General features: G+C 36.8%; 1 long non-coding RNA gene across 1 annotated transcript; it reads left to right on the forward strand.

Annotated features, from left to right (window-relative positions):
- The first annotated feature begins 14,936 nt into the window (after positions 1–14,936).
- LOC145978303 (uncharacterized) lies at positions 14,937–19,252 on the forward strand. Its single transcript, XR_014440671.1, has 2 exons — positions 14,937–15,701; positions 18,979–19,252. It is a non-coding gene; the product is annotated as an uncharacterized LOC145978303 (long non-coding RNA).
- Positions 19,253–21,681: the final 2,429 nt, after the last annotated feature.

Below are 21,681 nucleotides of genomic sequence, written 5' to 3' on the forward strand. Positions count from 1 at the left end.
TTTCATTTTCAGTTACGTAGGGGATTGTTGATATGAAGTATGATATGGAGCAGATTGGAACTTTATGTTTATAATGGGATTTAGAGACAGATAATATAACACAATTACCGGTACTTATTTCAATGAAAGATATTATAGAAAATTACATTTTGGCAAAAGGAATGTTTATTTTAAACTTCTATTCCGGATAATACATGTTTAGCATATTCTTTGTTAAAATGATGGGTTACGGGAGATGATTTTTTTTGAGAGGGGTGTGGTTGTTTGCATTTTATCCCATGGAAATATTTTAAAACTCGAGAAAATATTTTGAAGTTTACTTTCTATCCAGAAATGTACGAAATGGCAATAGTTTGTGAAATGAAATGAAACCAAATCTCTGCGCAGGTAGAGTCTAAAGAGGTCTCGACCAATAATCACGTGAGAGTGAACGGAATTGCATGGAGGGGAAAATAGACTACCGCTACCAGTATTTTACATCAACGTGTACTGATTCGCTCCGCCCATTCGCTTTCAACCCTTCTATAACATTAACTGTAACTTTGCTCCAGAGATACCCGAGATAGGGTATAGACATTACTCAAGCCCATAAAGCACGTAAAGTTTTACTTATGAAAAACTCTCACCGGTATGGGTTGATAATAAGATAAAATTCCCTTGCATACAGGACAATGTTTCGCAGGCACATATAGAAGATCTGTGGGTACGCCCCACACATTCTCGATCGAGGTCATTTTGGAGGTGATGTGATCAGCACCACACTCCAGCCGAATTTACCTTCCTCCCAGGTATTGATTTGATTTGAGGCTGGGTGAGCCCCAGAGCAAGTTTATGCGGGGACAAGGCGGGGAAAATTACCACATTAAATCGCCGACCTTGAAAATCGAATCGAGCTGTTCTGCGGTGTAGACCATCACGGCTCTTCCGATTGATGAAAAATTCTAAAATATTTTCAAACATATTCTTCATATAAATCACAATGTTTATCATTGTGTACAAATTGATAAGTAAGTAAGAAACTAAAAACGTTAAGACTTTTTCCAATTAATTTACTTGCAACATCACATTCACAGTTGAAGTTTGTGGTTGCAAAGTGAGGCAACCGACAGTTATTTCTCCTAAAAGCAAGTGGACAAATTCACACCACTATGTTTAAATGTTTAAACTTGACGTAAGGGTTTTATATAAGGGGATTTCATCACATTCACTGAAGGGTGCAAAATGGCCTGATGTACCGACGCACTCAAAAAACTTAAATCAATCAATCTTATTTATACCACATACGAAAGTAGGCTGTGGAAAGGGGGGCAGTGTCCCGGGGCACCCGGGGTAACTTGAGTCCCGAATGTACTGAAGCCTGTAATGAATTTTCCTGACTTACGTTTTTGTTCCACTGGCCCGTTGCAGGCAGAGACCCAAAGTTGGTGTTCCGTATAGATGTACGTCTTCAGAGATTATGCCACGATTTCACACTATACTAAGCAAGGAATACAGGTGGGGTGAATTATGCAAGGTTTAACACAATTAAGCTAATATTAAAACGCTCGCTGGTAAATCTGTGTACATTCATGAAAGAACGCAGCAACTTGCATCTCAAGCCGCAAGCGTACGCAGGATCTTTTTTCGGTGGGGCTGGTATTGTATAAGTGCATATTACATACCTACGTTGGTGAAAAGCTGTCAAATATTTCATAATTACTACTTTTAACCTTCGTTCTAAAAGTTGTTCAAAGACAAAAATGGTAATCTGGAATCATTTTAGGGGGTTAAAATTTAGTAATTCAGTTCTTTACTCCTATCTTTTCAAATTTTGGTTTAAAATTTCAAGAGGATCTGTAGCTCATCAGCATCCCCTGCATACGCCAGTGACTCAAACTTATGAAGTACATTGCGATATTCATAATTTAAACAGGAAGATCAGACGATGCCATACTCTTAAAGAGAAGTTTAGAGATATTTTGAAAGTCTTGTCATGATAAATATATATATATATATATATATAAATGAAGCACCATTTTGACGAACTCTGGTTCTGACCAAAGTCTTAATAACCGAGAGAGCTAGTTCACAGTATCAATATTTTATCCGATGGTAAACAAAATTTCCTCACAACAGGGCAATTCCTTTAAACGCATGAAAGCAGTTGTAGACACATACAAAGTGATGCAACCTTCTTCTTGTGAAGTTCTACAGACACTGAACTTGAAAGAAATGTAAAAACATTTCAAACTCTTAATTCATTCACAAATATTATCAGCTAGTTCTTTCAAGTACAAGATGATGGACGTGAATTACGTGAAAAGCATGTTGATCTCCTTATGATACAACATAGTTCATTGAGTCCCGTGTTCGATACCCGGTGGAGGAACAAGTGGTTAGGATCCCCCATTAGACTGTAGGTCCAGTCGCGGTTATCCTTAATATGTATAACATGGACTTTAAACCAAAACTCAAACCAAACTAAAGATATAGTTCATTTGCTTCGTTATACTGAAGAATACTCTGCCTCTTTCATGTCCCTTGCTACCAAAATGTATTTAGTGGGGGAATCCAAGGGGTCCGGACCCCCGTCCCCTCTCCCCATAGACTTACCAAATACTAAAATTAAATAATGAAAAATATATTCGTTTAGTCTTTGTTGTATAATTTCCTCTGAACTTATAGGAAGACAAAGATTATATAAGAATCATACGGCTTTGAAGAACAAAAACGACTTACCAAGTACTAAAATTTGATGGTTAATAATTTCCTCTGAACTTTTTAGAAGGCAAGGATTATATTGGGATCAAACGGCTTTGAATGACATTGCAAAGAAGATTTATGTACACTACTACTCAAAATAATATACATAAAATATTACTACATGTAACATCCTTCATGTAATTCGATAAATATTCAATTATTAATCTATTTGACATTAATTTCATTGCCAGGTCACTTGTTTTTATGCAAATTATTCCGATCTTAACTACAGGTAAGCTACGTAATGAATATGCGCTGTTATATCTCTATTCTTATACAGTCTTTTTACCTATTCGTGTAACAATAATATAATATCAATTTATGTATTGTAATTAGTATTAATTAGATTTAATATAATAATTTTAAATTAAATATTATTCTTATTACTACTATTATACTATTATTATTATTATTATTATTATTCCTGAGACACTTGGTTCGGACCCCCCACGAAACATATTTGTAGATACGTGCCTGCTTTCTGCCGCTTTCACATTAGCAAAAGCAGACAGATGGTTTTCTGAATTGAAAATTATATAAACCTATTTAAAAGTTTTGTTATTTAGAGTCACCTTTCTGCCACGTTTGGCTAATTGCGAAGCGAAGATGAGAATGAGTGATGATATGATGGGATTGATGAAGGGACATTCACTAAGAACACCCATGTCCAGACCAAAATTTGAATCCGGGATCCCTGGCGTAAGGCGTAGCACGTTGTGCTAACAACTTCGACTATTTGCTCAGTTCCATGAGACAAACGCTTTAGTGGTATGACTTTACTTTCATCTGAAAATCACAGAGCCAAATGATCAATTTTATGAAAGTAATCGAAGCTTGTGCAAGCAAAATGTCACTGTAATCAAGGGGTCCCGGTTCGGTACCCGATGGAGGCACATTGCACAGTGGTTTGGATCCTACCTTAAGGAGTAGGTCCAGTTCCGAGTAGCCTATATGTGCATAAACGGGCTAAAAACAATAATTCAATTCAATTGAATGCTTGTGCAGACAGACAATCAAAGTATTAAATCTTCAAGAATTTTAATCAAGAATCATCTGCTCGAATTCCATTTTCAATACGATTCTCTCTTATTGCAGTAGGTAAACTGTTCATGTTAGTCCCCCCACACCAGTTTAGATAAGTAATCGCCACTTCTTTGTGCATACATTTTTAAACAACAAAAACAACATGTAACAAACGCAAGTGAACGAACACCGCAGTATTACGTTCTCATCAATATCATAAGAATTAATGGAACACGTAAAATACAGAGAATCACATGACTCTGTATTAAACTACACATCTCCTTAATCCTTGACTCTAAAGGCACGAAACAAAAACCATTCCATGGAGGAAATCATTGTCTAAGAATTTGGTCTAGTGACTTTAAGACGTAACTTACGTAGTTTCTTACATACTTGCTGTTCTTCGTAAGTGTCCCTTCATCAATTTCATCATGCTGTCCAACTTGTCCAAATTTCTGTTGCCAAGTTCAAAACACAATGTTCATGTAACCCACGTAAAACTTTCTTGTGAACACTTTAATTAATACGTTTAAAATATCAGAATATTCCACGAAAACGTAAGTGGAAAACAGCCTGCTGTTGCCTCGGCTCGGTAAGGTTGGTCAGTTGCAGAAGTATGTCCTTCTTTAATCCACAAGGCTGCATACTTTTTGGCAGGGAAATCTTTGATGACTGGGATCGTTAATGGACACGAATGATTTGTGAATTGGGTTTGTAACACAGTTACGAAATAGTGTACTATATGCTTTCAATTTCGTTTATATGAGGGGGATAAAAACATGCCTGGCAGGGATAAACTATTTTTTTTTATTTTGTCGGTGATAATTGTGTGTGTGTGGGGGGGGGCTCCGGCATCCCACTCGTTAATTTGCACAGTGACTGAAGTAGTACAGTGACTGAACTAGTGCAGTGACCCTCCATACAAAACTGTCACTGGCGTACGCACAGTGAGGTTGATGGGGCTACAGCCCTCTCCGAAATTTTGAGAAAAATCAACATTTCCGAATAAATGCGGTGAAGAACTCAAGGAAAAAACAAAGTGGCAAGTAAAAACCCCCCGTAAAATGACGCTGATTGCCATTTTTGACAGTGAAATGTTTTAAAATTATGAAATATCTTGTCGAGTATTTCACTCCCTCCAAGTAAAGCAATTCCAGACCCTCCCGAAAAAAAAATCCTCCATACGCCAGTGAAAACTGTCCCTGTTAGTGTAGGTGCTTACGTCATTAGTGACCTGAACTATATTTGGCTCCAAAGTTTATGAATTTCAATTTAAATATAATTGCAAAAAGAAAACATTGTTGCAATTATAGTTAGGAAAGCGACTTGTCCTGGATGCCAATTGTGAAACCGGGCAGGTGAATCCGACATACTTGACTGGTGTTATGAATTCTTCTGATCCACTGCTGTTGAAAGAACAGACTACCGAATGGAGCAAATCTAGCACAAAACAGAAAACATATAACAAAATATGCTTACCTCAACGAAATGCAACTCCGGAAGGACGAATGCTTGTAATAGTTCTAGTCATGGTGAGGAGTGAATGAACTTCCACATGGCAATGCAACATGGAGAGTGTGGTAGGACGGAAGTTTAAAAAGCAGTGCTCCTCAGCACTCCGTGGCAGATACAAGCCTCTCTTCAAATTTCCCGAGGGGGTTGGTTCGCCAGTGTTGCATAAGTGTGAATCTTGCAAGATAAAAAAGAGACACGGAATGGAACCAATCAATGTGCAGTTTGGAGTTTGAGTGTATTTTGTGGTTTTTATGGCCAGGAGTTTGAACTAGGAATATGCAAATACGATTTCTATTTATGCAATGGTGAGTACTGTATTATTATTTTTATTTTTTTAATGTTTTAATTTGCATTTTTGTTACTTTTGTGTAATTGCAACAGAGGACGGAATGGTGATTAGATGAACTGGTGATGGGACACTCCAAAAGAAAGAAATATCTCTGTTCAGGTAGGGTCTCGAAGCTCTGTAGGAAGACCTTGAGTGAACCACTAAACCACTCGGGTACAGCAATGGCTTTATTATTTATTATTATTATCATCATCATCATCATCGGAATGTAATATTAGAAGTGATATCGCGGTATCTACCGGCGTGGAGGCCGCCTTTATGGCAATGACCCTCTGTTGCCGCGTTTACCTGCCAAGGAACTCGCGGTCAAATTGCCAATCTTCGGGAAGAGCCGACAACGTTAAAATTCCCCCTCCCCAAAGCAGCCATTAGGGAAACAGGATTTTGTCAAAATAACCGTTCTGGGTAGTGATTGCACACTGGTTCCTAGCTTGACTCAGCTAGCAGTAGATGTCCGTAAGGTTGAAGGCAGGCACATTTCCCTCAAGATGGCGCTGCTCGCTCCAAGCACTGCTGAATATTTGTGACGAGCGGCAGCTTTCAGACCGGAGTGACGCCCGACACGGGAGTTTCACACCGAAGTGACAAGCGACAAGGTCCCTTTCAGTCTGTTTAAAAAATAAGAAAAAAGTATTCACTACGCATGCGCGACCAACAGGCCGAGGCGACACGATGAGGAAACGGGTCAGCGAGTTGTGTTAGAAAGAGAACACTGCAATGGTGTTGATAAAAATGTAAATGTTCTGCTTCTTTCCATAACTCCACAATGAAGTTGAACTTTGCATCGAATATATTCAAGCAACGCGTCCAGCAACGGACCCAGAAATAAAATAGTGGGGAATCAGATAAAGGAGTGAAGTATTTTCTGGAGGGGGGCAGTCACAATTAATATATATCCCAAAACACATCACACAAAAATCTGCACATGGGTTTAAAGAGCATTTATTTATCTAGTTTTTAGTATTTGGTAGGGTGGGGAGTGGACAGGTTGACTCACCATCCGCAAGCGCGTGCACACATAGCATACAATCTTCATGTTCCAGCTCACTATATATATATAGTGGAAATGATGTTGATGCAATATTAATGATAGGCGTTTCTAAAAGAAAACATTGCGATATTGGTACATAATCACACGTTAGTACATATTTATCTATATTTCCATAACGAGACCATTTATTAGTTTATATTTATATTCTGGCAAGTAAACATTTGTTTGAATGGGCAAAGAAAAAGTAAGTGTCCCTACATCACTTTCATCAACTCACGTTACGAGGTCACTGGCGGATAAAAGACGTTCACTCGGAGGGGGCGGATGTCTATATGACGTCCCCTCCCCAACTTTTGGCGTCCAACACCCACCTCCCTCTCACACCCACCTATCAACGGTCCTGTCATAAAATGCTGCCACGTTTATTGTGCACACACCACTCATTTTAAATTTCGTGAACCACAAAACAGTACCTATGTTACTTCAAATTATATTACCAGAAATACATTTCTCATAAAGCAAAAAAAATTTGATATTTAAGTTCAACAGACGTGACTTGAGTTAGAATTTTTCATTTAAGTACATTTTATGTACAGATAGACTAATCGGGACTGAACCTACAGTTGAAAGTATGATCCGTAAAACTAACCCCTATATTTCTCCACCTTGTATCGAAGCCGTGACCCGTTGTTTACAAAGCAACGAACAAAAAGTGAGTTCCCCCATACAAAATGCTTTCACTTCAAATCCTCAGGATTCAAACTATTTTTCAAATGTCGCTATAAGTGACACGTATAGGGCTTTCAAACTGTGTATGTATATTATGATATCTATTGACAGAATCACAACTTTGTGACCGAGTGATGATGATATCTTACTCTCCTGTAAACAAAACAGATTCGAAGCACTACTTCATAGGAAAATTTCGGAGCGAATGCAGAGAAGTTCGTTTAAAATCATACTGAACTAAAGCTTGAGCCAAAGTTAAAACCGAATGGTATTTGTAGGAAAACGGAGCGAATTGTCCCCTCTGGATGCTGTTTCTTCTCTCTTCCCTGTTTGAAAATTATTTAGTGCTTGGAGCATTTCCCTCCAAAACACTGTTTCAGTTTGAAGTTATATGTTCTTGCAACGCTCTGTGTTAGTTTTGTAATCATCAGTATTTCTATATAATAATTCAATCCGTGGAGGCACATAGTGGTTCGGATCACTTTAAACTGTAGGTTCAGTCCCGATTAGCCTGTCTGTGCACAAAGTGGGCTTTGTTATTTGATTAAACACAAACTCAAGCAACAGATAGCACTATGAACCAATACCGATACCGATGCCGCTACTCTTACCGATTCCAACCGATACCGATATTTGAAAGTTGTAATACAGTAAAACCTCATTAATCCGGACTAATGGGGGGATAAGTTGACCGGTTTAACGAAAGTCCGCATTAATTGAAATAACCTAAAAGAACAGTAGAAAGTGCATTAAAACTCCGTTTATAGCAACAAAACACGTTTATTATTGTGTATTTAACGGGCATAGGCCTAAATACTAAATACACTATACAGTACATTACAAATTCTTAGGGAAAGAGAATTTCATCAGTGGTTGACTGCCTTTTATTTGGGAAGTTCTCTTTTTGACTTATCTATAGCCACATTTAAAACCTTGCATTCTGCTTTCATTTTCTTTTTTTTTCTTTTTCTTTGCCTTTTGCCTTTTGCCTGTCCGGATTAAGCGATGTCCGGCATATCGTTATTCGGATTAACTAGGTTTTACGGTATTTAAAGTTTGTTCAAAATATTAATCAATATTAGTGTGTAAATATTCTTCTCCAATTGCATGCATCAATTTACCAAGAAATTTACTTTAGAATATTCAAGAATTAAATTAAGGATATGAAAATAGATGTTATGTAATCACAAAATACAGTTTTTCGTGGAAAATTGGCACAGAAGAAAAATAAAGTTTGTTTGAATCTTGCATAATTTCCAGATTTCGCGAAATTATCCCGCAGCATTTTTGTGGACCCCATGAAAGACCAACATGACGAAAAAGTATCGGCTGGTATCGTTAGATGAATTTCAACCGATACTTTTCGATTCCGATACCGATATTTATAGGACACACACAGTATATGAATTACGCAAATTATGTATTAATAACTGAAAAATATTAAATAAGGCATTTCGAAGGAAGACAATCGCACACCCCGCACCCCCAAGATCCTCAAGAAGAAAATGAAAATGTTCACTGGCCCCTCTCTCCAATCTACTGCGGCCTTAGCAAGTGCCATAAAATACCAAAATGCATTTATGCAAATTTATCAATAACTAAGAAAATAAAATAAGGCACTTGAGAATTCGATAGTCTCCTGAGTCCCCTACAAGATCCTCCCATTTAACCCGCCCTTGCAAGCTACTAAGATTGGTAGTTGTAGTTCACGTAAATAATTTTCGCCACCAAGTTTCAGCGTCCAGGGCACATGCCACCTGCTGCCCTCCCACCTACGATCTTTCCACAGTGAAATCATATGAAAAAATGAAAAAGTGAGGAGGCTGAAGTAATGGTGGGAATAATCTGGAATGAGAGTCATATTTAATATAGACCGAAATACTATACAAAATGCCCATTTGAGAACAAATAGTATGTATTTGTCTATTATTATTTACTGGTGGGGGGGAAAGAGTCAAGACTGGGGTGGTTGTTAGCCCATCATTCCCATCCCCCACAGCTCACCGTTGTTGTCACTGCTTTGCCATGCGTGATGAAAAATACCCTAATATATTTTTAAAATTTGTCCCAACTGTGTAAACATCTGAAAAGCAAAATAAGGTTATCACTCACCGCCTCCTATCTTTCGTCGTCTCCTATTTTTGTCACCTCTTATCTTTATTTGCTTTCACCGTTCAGTTTCCATTGTAGTCCCTCCTGCTCCTCCAAAACTACCGCCCTATGGAGCGTCGCAAAATGCCATAATAGTTACTTTATTTCATTTCAACCGTGGAAATTATTTATCAAAATCTGTAAAATGAAATATAAGGTCCTTTTAGGTTCTGTGTCCGCCAGATCCCAAAAGCCAATGTAACATCCACCCAAAAGAAAATGAAGCACCCCTCACCCATGTTCATGTCATAATCCACGTAAAGTATTTAATTAGGACAGTGTTTCCGGATATATATATTTTTAGCTTTAATGAACACTTCACTTGAGTTATTCCTTTTCTACATCTAACATGTCACTATCGCATCAAATACTCTGTAGTGCAAAGTGGAAACTCGATGATCTGTTTTGCGTCTAGTATGAGCAAGGTTTACCATTAATCAGGGGATAAGAGATGAATTGCCACATCAAACTACATGGTATGGATATAAAGATAACTCTTAACATATTTAACGTCATAAGATGAATTATCATTTATAATCTGCTTAAATTTATATGAAATAACAATGTTCGAGTTCTGTTAAGAGCAAATACACTGCATATTTGGAAATACAATAGATAATTATATGAATTTAAGTAAAGACACGTATTGACTTTTACTATTTATTTCTTATTCTCATTTATTGTAACATGTATATGAACAAAATGTACAATTGTTTTCCACTAAGAAAACTTAATATTTTGTAGAAAGAAAATAATTAATAGTAGCCTATTTATTGAACCACAGCTTACACAGTACATTTTTATGACGAAATAAGAAATCTTAAGTTCTCAGACAATCACGTGAATGGTAAGCCATGTTACTCTTTTTGCTCTGTTTTTTGATTACTCATTGAAAAAGAATATCAGAAGTAGAACGCTTGTATCGTTTTCAAATTAATGTTTATTTACAAGACAAATATATGCTAAAACAAACTTTAGTATGAAGATATTGAAGGAAGTTTTTGTTTCTGAATACTGGACCTTGCAAATTTATCATTTATCTATTATTTCATCATTTGGAATTTGTGCAAGAATGTCACTCCCACTACACAAAACAAGCAAACTTGACAATCATGAATCCCCCAAACTGGAACGCAACCTACTTTTAAAAACCTATAATCGAATATCACCCCAAGACCGTGGATTCATTACCTCCCCAAAATCGTTCATCATATCCCCCCCCCCGATAGTTTTAATTCTTGTTTGTTTGAATACAATACCATGTTAAAATGTCCATATATTTTTAATAGTTCAGTATTCGAAATTATGGAAAGCTGGCACATTGATTGGTTATGGGTAATAAGTAAAATTATATAAATATGCCTTTAAACAGTGCGAATGGAGAATAGATTTATGAGATTTATATAACTCACAATTTGAGTATTTAGCAGAAATTGTTACACAACTTAAGATAGAAAATTCAACCTGGGCAAACCAAATAACATGCTGCAGCCGTGTGACCGATTCAATTATTGTTTCATGGGACATTACAGAACCTTGGCTATTAATTCCTTCCCAAGCTAATTGCGAGAATTTAATACGGTTCCTCCTTCAAAGAATTCGCTCCCTCTGCTTGGGATAAATATAATTATTTTAGTAATTCATAGCAATAATTACGTGTATTCTATCTTCAGTGCAAATGCCACTTGTTATAGTAAAATTGTCCTGCGACAAGGTGTTAGAAATGCGAAGGAATTTGATATTATTTTTTTTCTGTTTTATCGGGTAACGTGCAAGGTGTTACTGTACAATATGTAGTACACTTAGTACAATTATTACAGCATAAAGGAAATTAATACTACAATAATACGACAAATAGAAGTGCATCATCCAAATGATGCACCTGCTTTAAATTGAGCACAATACTAACATTATAAGCAATATATTGTATGAAGTGATGTTATGAATCAACACCGAGAAAGTAGTTCATGTCTTGTATTGCAGTATATATATATAGTATATATATATATATAGTATAAAACTTTACTAAATTCGAAACCCGCATTATCGTAATACAATATTGCGAGCGAACCGAGAAAGAAAATTTTTGTATCCATTTCTTTGAAGTCTTTCAAGAAAATTAATTCAATTGGATGTCAATACTTTCTTATAACCCTGCGATATTTACTCTTCCCTAGCTCCTCCTTTCGCACGTTCGGCGCCAAAAACGTGTGGAAACCATACCGCTAAATATAATCCCGTAATTATAATATTCGAACTTTCCCCCACTACAGAAATCCATCGACAATCTAAGATTTAATTAACACTTTAGCTCCCCCCCTTAAATTTAATACTCACCAAAATTTCCGTGCCAATTTAGACTTATTGTTTATGTTGAAGAGTGGATGTTGCCTTCTCCAAAACAAATAATTCTCAGTCACCAGAATTTTCGCAACAGTTTAGAGTCTAGACAATAGTAATATACAAAAATTGGATACCCCCTCAATTTGACGCTCAATCCCCCCTAACTAAAATACCCTCTGTAATCTAAGACTTAACACTGATATTCAAGAAATGTATATTGCCCCCCCCCAGACGTTTAAGTCTCAATCCCCCCAGAATCTACGTGTCAATAGGTAAGAGTTGGATATCCCCTTATTATCCTTTACAATTCCCTTGGAAGTCCAGAAATTGCTATTATAAAGCAGCAATGGTAACTTGTGTCCAATGCTATATTGTTCACGTCAAATTTTCATCATAACCCCCCCCCTCCCAATTGGCTGTACGCAACGGGCGTCCACAAACTCACCTGTGAGTACCCCTGCCCCTAAGTACTTTCTTTTCTTCATCTAATGGATTAAATATGGTGCATTTAAGGTGTAACATTTTTATATATATTTTAGAAATGTATAAAAATGTTGAATTGAATGTTATTTGAAAGGGAACAGACGCCCCCAAAAAATCTCGATGGCGGAGTCTGCGCCGTAGTCCCCCTCGTGGGCACCCCTGACGCACATTGTATAGTTTGTCAACATGTCTAGTCGGTACTACTGGTTGTTTTGTTATAAATAGTGAAATAATTCGGATAATTCGTGTTACAATGCGAAACAGAACGGAGAAAATGGATAAAATATTTGTGGGATTATACAGGTTTGATGCTGAAAAAACTGGGTGAAACAAAAACCACGGTTCAATTTCTGACGTTCGTCTTCTTGGAAACCATGCCCCATCTGAAAATGAAGATCAACACTTTCCTACAGCACTAAGGAATATTTGGTTTCCACTTTCTGGTGATACTGGCAAAGAGAAACTGATAAACTAAACTATCAACCCTCCACCATTACGTTACTCGGTAGAGAGACACGAAAAAAATTTCAAGCAGCCATCAATTGAATATTTGCTCATTTGGTGATCCATCCTGAATGAATAAATGTTTCATTTCAATGGATTTGGATTTGAAGGAACAGTAAAAGACGTAACGACAGCATTTCTTCTCTCACACATCTGAGTGGCTGCAGTTTTTTTTTTTTTTTTTTTTCCTTCGTGAGAAAGGTGTCTCGTTTGCTGCCTAAGCTATTTGATGTTAGCCACCTCTGAATTCCTTGGGAAATTGTTGAGATGCCTAGCTATAATATGAGAGTGGTAAAATTACTGGGAAATCCTTCGTGCAGATGAAGAAATGAAAGTTTGAAAAAACTGTGGCCTGTGGGATTGGTCAGTTCACTTCTGGAACTAAAACATTGTGAGGTTTGCCGTATTCTCATATTTTTATTTGTTGAGTTTGTGCTTAAGTCCGATTTTTGCACAGAAAGGGTAATCGGGACTGGATCTAGAATTTAAAGTGCGATATGAACCACTATGTACCTGTACCGGGTATCGTACCCGGGACTCGTTGATTACAAAGGTACGCCGTTAACACGTATGTACTCTCATTTCAATAACACGTTTGCATTAATAGGGATTATCTTCGCACTTGTTAGTGGTTCCATTTGTGATATAAATGTAAATACATGTTTCAAAAATATGCCTTCAAAAGTTATTTCGAAAATAAAAAATGGAAATTTAACTGTGATATTTCTGAAGGTCAGGGTATTTTTTGAGGGTGGGACACTCAAGCCTATAACATTGCTTAGTTACGAGTAGTTATATACACGTGTATGTCAAGGACATTTTTAGAGATGGTGTGCTCAAAACTACAAAGAAATAACAGCATTTCCTACTAAATAAATTTAGCCGACCTGACTGAGTTTTTCGCAAGTGTCTCTACCGTAGGCAAATACTGGGAAGGCACCTTGTACAGTACACACAACACTGACTTTTTCATATCACTTTCTTGTCCTTTTCTTCCATCATCCTCCACCCTTCCCGTCTCTGTTAACGTAATAACACAAATAAGTGGCAATATGTAAACTAAACAAAATCATGCTTTCTGCATTGTTGTTGTCTAAAAATAAAGTTTATGTCAATAGGATCCGAGCACTTCGAGTTCTGTCGGTCTTGGGGCTTCAACATGGTGCCAATCAGAGTTCGTTCCTGCCACGTATGAATCGGAACTTTGTCAGCGTCATTAGGCTCTTCAGCCTGAGTGGCAACAGACATGTTGCACCGGAAAATAACCATCTTAAATGCGATGAAACCTGTAAAACATCCACAGATATTTATTCTGGGGTGGTCCCTCTGATAAAACATCAATATTCTTAAAATTCTTCGAACGGACTCCGTAAAGCATTGTAATACTTCCAAAACTGAACCTGCTCTGAAACACAAGAAAAGTGCCTCATTAAGAAATCAATGTGCCTTTGTTAAGTTGTTAGGTTTAGTATGGCACAATATTTTCAATAATACCAATATAATAAACCAATAAAATTTGTTAGATGACAACGACTCCTTACCACAAGGAGAATATAATTATTCCTTAGATGTTTACTTGTTTAAAAGCTTTGATCCTTTGAAAGGTTTGTTAAGGAGTTGAGACAGTTAAATCTACTTTATGCACAGTAAGGCTAATCGGGACTAGATCTACTGATTAAAGTGGGATCCGAACCGCTATGTGCCTCCACCGGGTATCGAACCCAGGACCCCTTATTTACAAGGCAACGACGCTACCACTGCGCCATCGCGGAGGCATCGTTTGCTAAGGAGGATTCTCAAAATCGGTCTTCACGAAATCGAGAAAGATAATGGGCGATTCGAAATCGTACAGTTTGTGAAGATAATTACTTCTAACACGTTGCGTGTTTTAGGTTGTCTCAATAGTATAGTAGAATAGTTATTTGCTGCGAATAATACTACTTGCCCTGAGATATGATAATCTACATAGGCATCACGCCAGCATTATACGTACTTATTTTAGCGTGTATTGCGCTCTGATTCGGGACCACTTGTAACTGTTTGCACATATGCGGTTTACCGCCGCACAAGCGGTCATTCTTCAATCTGGTCACAAACTACTCGAGCTGGAAGCATTGTTTTGACGCGACGGCGATACCCAACCCTGCCTGTTGATGACCTGCAAGGGGTGGAAAGGCCGCTCCCTCAAAATTTCGAGAAACATCGAAGTGCTCGGTTCCTACACTGACATCCACATTTTCGCACTCTTGAGTTAACTATGACGGTGCAGACTAAAGCAGGATGCAGGATAGAAGGAATTAGACGAAGGTTACGTTGAATGTACCCTCCCGACATTAACCAAGAAAGACTGAGGTAAAACAAAAGATAAAAATGTATCTTTCAATATCTGCGCACCCATGAAGCCTCTGCATATGATCTTCTAACGGTTAATCAGCATTGCTATATGATAGCATGCAATGTTGATTGGGCATTATCTATTGTCTAGTGCTTTAAACTTTGAACTCTCTCGAAATATAGTGTTAGAATAAGTATAGTTTAGAGCACTAGGGCTCGATAATGCATAATGTCCAATTAATTAAGCTTGCTTATGTAGAACCATTGCCACTAATATTCAGAACTAATAGCTAGTCTATATGTTCTAGAATTTTGAAAAAATGTGTTAGTACATATAATATTAATTTTATAAATTGCTGTCTCAATTTTTGTCTTCTGTTTCCTTGTTTCAGAAGAAACTTGTTCTACTGGTGTTATGTGTGGCGCTCCTGAAACCAAGCATATCTCTAACGAAGACCTGTACGGCGAGAGAATTCCGAGAGGCCGTCAAGGGTGCATGCAGTTCCGCAGGGCCTAAAGTTGATATAAATGAAATAGGTAAAAACCTATCTAGATTAGATATATACTACAACTTTGATCTAGGGCATATTACCTTTCTTTCCTCACCCTGGTCAATTAAACTTCCTACAAAAAGAAAGCTAAATGTCTTTTCAAATGCAATTTTATCCTCCATTCAGCTCTTTATGTCCTCTATGTTCCAAAATAGTGATACACTATTTTATATTATCCACCTGAAGCATAGGGTTTGCAATAAACTTGCCTATGTAAACTGAAAAGGCAATTCCTTGTGTAAATATTAACAGTCATATTTGTCGGCCATATTGAATATCTCAAATTAGCTGTGTCTTGCGTTCTTGCCATTTTGTCAGCTTTCTTGATCACGGAGCTCTCAAAATACATAGGATTTTATTTTAGTTATTCTTATCTCAGTCCACATGATTAATATTTGGGGGGATGGAAATATTTTCAAAGTATTCATTTTAAAGTTAAATATGAATGTTATTTATTTATTTATCGAACTCAACAGGTACATATACACACACACACACACACACACACACACACAACTACATAAAATACATTAAAATTATTTCCTATATATATATATATACACACATACACTTGATCACATATTATTTCATTAGGAAATTATGTGTTTAAGCTTAGGTTATTGTGTTAATAGTGGCTTTACTGAGGTCCCTTAGGTTCATAGAAAAGATGTCAATGGTGTTATTCTTGAATAGCAATTTATTGTAACTGGTGCACATTCTCCACAATGGAGATTTCTTTTTAATTTCCGATCTAGCCTTCTTTATAAGAAAAACTTCGTTCTTGAGTCTAGTTTTCGACGACGGGATTCGAACATTTATCTGGCAGAGTAGATGTTCAGCATCTACTTCGTTATTTAACAACTTCCACAAGAATACTATTTCCTGTAACGTTCTTCTATGGCACAGCTTTGTAAACCGACTTTCATATATTAGGTTGTCGTAGTGTTCAAATGTGGGGTAAACTTTCTGAAATTTGTATTTTAAAAATCTTAGAAATCGTGATTGGACTCTTTCAATTGCTTCACTGTACTTTGCTGTGTCTGTATTCCATATAACAGATGCATATTCGAGTTTTGGTCTTACATACGAATAATACAAAACTTTTAGTGTGTCTATACTCTTGAAATCCCTCCCCATTCTAAGAATGAACCCAAGGCTCTTGAACGCTTCACTAATTATTTGTTCTACGTGTTTATTAAAAGTAAGATTTGAATAAAAAATAACCCCTAAATCCTTGACTAAGAAATTTCTTGCTAGAGTATGGTTGTATATTTGATACTGAAATTCAACTGGGTTTTTCTTTCGAGTATATGATACAAAATGGCATTTATTGATATTTAGTGTTAAATCATTGTTTATTGTCCACGTTTCTAAATTTGTAATATCATTTTGAAGTTGAACACTATCATCTTGTTTGCTTATTTTCCTGTAGAATTTCAGGTCATCTGCGAAAAGCAATTTGTGTGAATTTTCAAATGAATCAGGCAAATCGTTAATAAGTAACGTGAAAAGAAGTGGCCCAAGGTTAGACCCCTGGGGTACTCCAGAGGTGACTCTTATCTTTGAAGATGTGTGGCCTTTATACGTCACGTACTGCTTACGGTTCTGCAAATAGGAAGCGAACAATTGGCGCAGTGGTTCAGAAATATTGAAGCATGCTAATTTACTTAATAAGATATCGTGGTTAACCAAGTCGAATGCTTTGCAGAAGTCTGTATATATTGCGTCAACTTGACCTCCTTCGTCCAAGGTTGAACTTATAAAATTGGTAATATCGGAGAGATTGGTCAACACTGATCTACGTGGTGCAAAGCCATGCTGAAACGATGATATTACAGGTTTTACGTGAGTAAATATGTAACAGTGCATGATTTTTTCGAATATTTTTGCTGGGGCTGATAGTATACTTATTGGTCGGTAGTCTTGTACGTCATTAGTGTTATTGGTTTTGGGAAGTGGACAAATTGCCGTGGCTTTCCATTTTTCAGGGAATTTGTGCTTTGCAAGAATTAAATTGAAAATTAGATACAATGGGTATTTCAACACATCACTACAACCTTTAACTACATAGGGAGGTATCTTGTCCGGTCCGGCTGATTTCTTGGGTTTTATTATAACTGATTCTACGAACGCGCAACTGTAGACAACACGATACATTGGATGCCCATGACGGCCGTTGACAACCATATGTCCGCCACTATTCTGGCTGCTTAGAGGGAGCTCAAATGCATAGGATTTGATACTAAATATGCTTATCTTGGTCCACCTAATACATTACTTTCGTCCATGTTCATTTATAGTGAAAAAATTATATATTAATAGGGCAGTTTAAGTTTTAATCGGTTCCACCGAATGCGGCGTTGTCAAAAATGTAGAAAGCGACATGTTGCACTCTCTCAATGTCCGTTAAAAAATTATAGGAATGTAAATTCAATATAAACCCTGTGAAGTCGAAGGTTTGATGGGATCTTTTCGTAATCCGTGCAATTTTGAATGTTTAGAGGGACTCCAAATACATAGGATTTAAAACTAAATATGTTTATCTTAGTTCACTTGATACATTATGTTTCCTAAGTATGTTAAGTCCAATTTAACATGTACTTACTTTTCACACAAGCTTTCACCACATCATGTAGCTTCATCAAGAGATAAGACAAGAATAGTCAAGTTAAAACATGGGAAAGGTAAGGTAAGTTGGAGCTGAGGGTAAATTAAGATGAAGCCATATAATGTGACGAAAGCTTGAGTAAAAAGTAAGTACATGTTAAATTAGACTTAATCTACTTAGGAAAATGATGGCATGTGGTGTAGCTACGGTGTAAACTATGCTTATCCAATATTATCTTTAGACCATTTCTTGGAAGACATATTTTTAATATTAATATTCAGTATAAGTTTAAGTAGGACCTTTTCGTAAATCCCGCGTGTGTACTTATCCCTGGTGATATATAACTTTAACGCTATATATTATGCATTGATGTTGACTCAATATCAAGACTTTGGGGTTACCTACCGAGGATCGAAATCCGCACCTTTCGCACTTGCGTTGAGACAATTAACCATTTTTCTGTTTCGTATTTATCACTTTACTTTGCTCACGTCAGTATGACAAATAAAACAGCCATGACCTAGAATTTGAATCATTATTCGGTTATTAATGTAACATCTTTGCTGTTATTGCTGGCCACTCTCCATTTGATTTTAGTTCACATTGTTGTTTCCATATTTGGAAATGTAATTAGTTTTTTTTTCCTTTTTTCTAGTGAAAGTATTTCCTGTGTGGGATCCCTTGCGGCCATTTCTCGAAATGGAGCAGAAATTGAAACAAGTCAAAAAAACAAATCCCCCTACAAACGCTGCCCAACTCTTCCACAGATGCTGTGTCGACGGATGCTCCCACGCGGACCTCGTTGGAGCCTGCTTATGAATATCTTCGTATCAACATACTCACACATTTACAAACAACTCAATTTTCTACCAAATATCGTCTACAATGCATCAATGTATTTAACACTTGACAATAAATTTTCAATCTAATGGTTGTGATAATATGAAGAAATTATGCTATTTCTACTGAATTCAAGCTTCACAGGAAGAAGCACCTTGTCCCAGACATTTTTAATTTACTTTCTTTCTAAGAAATGAAAAATGCATGCAAAAAGTTTCAAAACACCGCCCAATCTATTTTGTTTCACAGTTTCACATAATAGTTAATTTTATCATAATTGAGACATAGGTATATAATTTCCCCTGGACTCTTTCTCACACAATTACACCAAGTGATTTCTTTTAAAGAGCACTTTTTTGGTAATAAAATAATTGTTATACACCAAAAAGCAACATCGATACACGTACAGTCACCATCAATAAAAATGGGACGCCTAGATCCACAAATGCTCGCTTCCCTGCAACTTTGTTGCCCAACTCTAGGGCGATAAGTGGATTTCAATAGCAAATTTTCAATGGTAACTTCTACAACAACCGCAGATTTAGGCAACACACATAGCGCCTTGCAGGGAAGAGATTATTTCAGGATCTAGGCGTCCTCTTCTTATTGCCGGTGACTGTACGTAAGTTCCAGAATTCATAACTCCAGATGTAATTTTTTCCAACAGATTAAAGTGCACACCAATGGCGTAGGCAGGATTTTTACTGGGAGGAGGGAATTGGAATTGGATATTATGTAGCTGCGTTCTAGGAGGAGGATGGGATACACTACAAAACAGTTCATAATTACCATTTCCAACCTTAGTTTTAAAAGTGGTTCAAAGGCAAAAATGATAATCGGGGGTTATATTAAGAAGGGGAGGTGCATTTACCACTCTGATTTTCACGAGTTCTTCACAACTGCCATTTGAACTCTATTTTCTAAAAAATTCGGGAGAAGGTGTAGCCCCATCAGCCCCACGGCGTATGCCAGTGGTGCTTACTAACGAATATCTATTTGATGTTAGAGTTGTTAAATTATATATATATAAAGGTATATATATATAAATAAGAAATAAATTACGAACATGTATTTCGTTAAATTGGTGTTGACCTAATCTCATCACAAATGAAAACAATGGTGCTAAATATCTATAGAGGGGAAAAAATTACTTCGAATGAAAAATTCGATTATTCGAAGTTCAAGATAATGTATTTGTTTACTTGTTTAAGAGGTGTTTATTGTGCTTATTTATAAACGTACGCTACTTCCCAGGACATCATCCAGTATCATGTAACAGGCAATCATTTTTGTCTACACAAAAGAATCATATTAAAATGTAATGTCTTACAAGAGATGAACTAATCTATCAATAAAGGTAAACAATAACGTGTAATGTTCGATATTTTAATTAATTTTCTTGACTTTTCTATGTTTCTTAGGTTAATTAAACTGATGAAAAGGATAAATAAATACTAACAACACTACCATCGTAAGCGAATCCAACTGGCACGCTCAGAATTCGAACATATTGTTTGGCGGTGTGTCGCTAACCACTATACTGTGTGGTGGGGCTGATTGAAAGAAGATAACGGGCTGGACACTAGCTCAGAATGTAGGGCGATGAAAATTCACTATAGTCATCACCTGACGACTGAATTTTTAACTCTTCTTACCTACCAGTGCACTGAAATATAATTTTGAGTGTCGGTATTTCTAAGGTTCAAATCTAGAGTTTTGATTTTTTGTTTTTAAGTCCACTTTGTGCACAAAGAGGTTAATTGGGACTGGAACTACAGTTCGAGGAGGATCCGAACCAACATGTGTCTCCAACGGGTGTCGAACCAACGTGTGTCTCCACCGGGTGTCGAACCAACATGTGTCTCCACCGGGTGTCGAACACGAGACTCCCTCATTGCAAGACGACGACTATACCATCGCCCTGTACAGATCTAGAGATGACACCGAGACGAAACGAAACTTGGCACAGTCTCATCTACAGCAGTGTTGCCACATGAAGGAAAATTTCATTTTTGCAGGGAAATTCGGACCGAATTTAAACTAAAAAGGGAATTCCATGAAAGATACAAAAATTACATGGAAATATGAAACCATCAGGCTCAATATTGGAACAGATTATATGTATTAAAGATTATACTAGTTCCATTTTCATATTCATAATCCTTTGCTGTTAGTTCTTCAGTATAAGCCTAGTGTCTACTTACATATTTATAAAATATTTACGTCTTTTTCCTACGTATTCGGTTAAAAAGACGATGAGGATGAATGAATGGGTGAAGGAACAAACACAATTGTATATTCATGCCTGGCTTTCTAGACGTCTGGTGCGGTAGCGATAACTAGGCTATTTGCAAGTACTAGTACGTGATGAATTTGTAAAACATTTTGATTCTAATATGTACGAACATGGGCCAATGAAAATATTGCTGACACTACTACTACTGATACTACTAACTACTATTATCATTATTGTGCGAGTTCTTTGTATGAAGGGAAAAATTGGACGAACAGGCGAAAT

The sequence above is a fragment of the Lepisma saccharinum genome, chromosome 1 (genome assembly GCF_977018435.1).
Source record: "Lepisma saccharinum chromosome 1, izLepSacc3.1, whole genome shotgun sequence".
NCBI classification, from domain to species: domain Eukaryota; kingdom Metazoa; phylum Arthropoda; class Insecta; order Zygentoma; family Lepismatidae; genus Lepisma; species Lepisma saccharinum.